The following is a 3,535-nucleotide window of genomic DNA, read 5'->3' on the forward strand; positions in this document are numbered from 1 at the left end:
TTTCACGTTTTTTTTTCTTTCAGTGATAAAGGCTAGTGTTATCTGTATCTATTATCATTGTGGTGGCGTTGATGTAAGTTAATTTGGACTTGAGTGTGCTCCACGTCGTTCTTTTCTATATTTGATGTTGTTTGGAACTCAATAAAAAAATAAAAAGGACAACTGATGCAAACGAAGCCCTAGACGATATGATACTACCTCAGATAACTTTGTCATCTTTCTTGAATTAGCTGTAATAACGCGGTAACGACCGAGAAGGATACTATGCCGTATCGTTACCGTGTTGTGCCTTCTCGAATAGCTCAAGATCCCGTCTCTCCTGACAGGGCATCACAACCAGTTTGACGAGCTCGTGTCACAGATATATATAGATGATTCCGACCACAAGGGATCATCAGTGGTCGCCGTTCTTATGCCTCTTTTTCAGCCTGATGGAGACCGTCCAGCGACAAAAATTGAATTTGCATTGCATGACGTACTAGTATTACTTTATACATTCTATATACATATATCAACCTTCCTTCAACATTAGCAACTGAACTACCGATGGTAGACAACGCTGTTAGTGTGCACTGTGGAAAGAGTTAAGAGAGAGAGAGAGAGAGTGGGAGAGTGTGTGTGTGTGTGTGTGAGAGAGAGAGAGAGAGAAAGAGAGAGAGAAAGAGAGAGAGAAAGAGAAAGAGAGAGAGAGTCTCTTCTTGAAGAGAGAAAGAGGGAGAGACTGGTTTATCTATTGAAAACTCTTACCACCTTACAACTCTTACCACACAAGTCTTTCAAACCATACTGTCACATCATGGATCATATTCAATATATTCTGGCGGCTGTCACCCGGTCAAAATCCCAGCACAAGAACACTCTGGTAGTCCCTGACTCCCACACTGTCAAACTTTCCTCTCCACACCAGTAGGACTATGTGACAAACTTAAAAAAACATTAGAAACATGTGAAGCTAACTCTTTTCTCAGTGCACACTGACAGCGTTCTGACTACCATCAGTAGTCCAGCTGCTAATGTTGTACGAAAGTTGACGTATATATTAAAAACGTATAAACTTATAAAGTGTATAAAGACATACAAAACTAATTTTGGTCGCTGAACCGTCTCCATCCAAGTGAAACATATTTTGAGATGATTCCTCCTGACACCTTGCTGCAGACGAGCCTGTGCCCCCGGTAAGGTGACGCAAAGGTAGCTGACCCTGTCTGGAAACAATAAGGAGACGCATACATCTCCAGTACCGGGTCTGCACAACGAGTCCCCGCGCGCATATTGACTGGCTAATGTGTGTCAGGTTGGGGGAGGCTGAGGGGTCGACTGTTAACGATGTTGTCGGTGGTGTCTTGTCAGACTTGCACTTCTCGGCGATCAACATTGGCGTAAGATGCACCACTAGTACTGTGGGCGGGACGGACTAGCCTCTACCAGGCTTCGGGAAGCGGCTGGAAGAAGTAGAAAATGGTCAAATAGACAGGTGATATATGCCAGAAGAATTAGTTCACGCTGTTCTGTTAGCGTGGACCAACTCCCCCGGCATATAATCTGTCTATTTGATCAATTTATCCTGCCCTTTCCCGAAGCCTGTTAGAGGACGCCGCCTGAGTTAGGCAGCAAGTATATAGTCATGCCTTCAAGTACCAGAGTTATCAACCAAAAATTGAGGTGTCCAAAATCCTAGAACTTGGCAGGTGTAGAGTGGAACTCGCTGACACTATGATTGTGTATTTAACAATATCTTTTCAAGAAAACGTCTAGTCATAGTAGAAAAATCTACAATGACAATAACTTTCAATCAAAAAGTTAATTTCATTTTGCTAAAAAAGTGCGAAAGCCCTCTATATCGCAAGAAGTGTACCTTAAGCTTGGCGCTGGTTTCTTTTTCCAGGAGGAGGCTTCCCGCCACCTGTCACCAAGGTTACGGGTTATGACGTCATCGCCGTCCTCCTGTCGTCTGACACCCGGCGGCAAGCCTTCCAAAAAGACGGGTTTCAGATGGACTTATCCCGCACATAAACATTGCCATGGCGGTCGGTAACACAACCCGCCCGGCGAATTCCAAGAGTCTAAGTTGGCCGGCACTTGGAAACAACAAAACAAACAGCCCGAGCCTCCAGCTGGCTAGAGATGTGTAGGGACGAGGCTGGCTGGATGTGAGTTCATAGGATTTAAAACTGATTACAGGTCACGAGGGTTATCTAAAGAGAGAGAGAAAAACATACGGACTGAACGTTAAAAAAACGTCATCGGGTGAGTTGTGTCGACGAAGATGTGAGGACGATTTTGCCAACCTTTTCTTACACCAAAGAGTTACTATTAACTATGGTGACTTAAGGGTTTAAATTAGGAGTGTGCATACTGTTCGTACACAACGAGTAACATTGTGTCACTTGCTGTGTCTCGTGTAACTGGAGATTACAGGGAATAATGTCGTTCTCAAATTCAACCAATGAGAGCTAATTGCCCTTCTCTCATTGGTTGAACTTCTAAACACGGGATGGACATTCGGGATCGGTTTATTATATTTGGTAAAAAGTTTGGCAAAAAGTTGCCTTTATTATGAAATCTATGTGGTCATGAAGGTTGAACAAGTGACAAACACACACAGTATGGTATGGTGAATAATAAGACTCTTCATTTTTATTTCTTCACATTTTCATCCTTTCCTTTGGAATTGAGTTTGCAATTCTACGACATTAGTATCGTTTTCCAATGTTTTTACGGTGTATATTTTCTCATTTTGCAGCTGGTTTGTACGGTCGAAAACTTTTTTTTTCTGGTCACGGACGAACATTCATGCGCGCGCGGATGTCATCCATATGATCAAACCAACATGGCCTGACTGAGATTAATGTACTCGGGGGAACCACTTGTGCGGAGTTGTAATTGGCAAAACATTGTGAAGGCAGTTCATCGCCTCATCCATCATGGCGACAAGTAGAACCGGAAGTGGCCCGACCGACTCCATTTCCCAGTATGCACTTGGAGCGGAAGTCCGCTTGAGCGGACCTTTTCGCATCGTTACTTTTTGCAACGTTATTTTTTACCATGATGTAAGGGGGCACACCCCGGTTTATTTTGGATCTCAATTCGATTCTGCACACCCTCAACTCTAGCGACCTTCCTAAACTCATCTCCCCCCAACACCCTAGTTTCCCCCCTACTATTACGTAGGCGAATTCAAGTTGTATCAACTTGTTTGTTTGTGAGTTGTAGAAGAGCTTGCGAAAGTCGTTGTAATTTTAAGATGTATGATAAAAATGCACATAGGTAAACACTGAACAAGTAGGTTTACGACAGCAAGTTTAGACAGCAATGATTATCGGGCCAGTCTAGGCTGTGTCGTAGGAGAAATCCAGTTGTCTTGTGACATAGCTGAAAACTCGTACCACAAGTTAAAGAAAGTGCAACAACCGACTTTGACCGCGTCTTAAACATTGATACGAGCCGGAAGAGTGCGTCCTTCGACACGGCGGATATCTGTGTGCCCATGGTGGGATCTGTCTGTGTTCTTCTGTTATCACTGTAATGTGACAAG

Source organism: Branchiostoma belcheri, unplaced genomic scaffold, assembly GCF_001625305.1.
Source record: "Branchiostoma belcheri isolate BF01 breed outbred unplaced genomic scaffold, Haploidv18h27 scaffold11, whole genome shotgun sequence".
Classification (NCBI taxonomy): domain Eukaryota; kingdom Metazoa; phylum Chordata; class Leptocardii; order Amphioxiformes; family Branchiostomatidae; genus Branchiostoma; species Branchiostoma belcheri.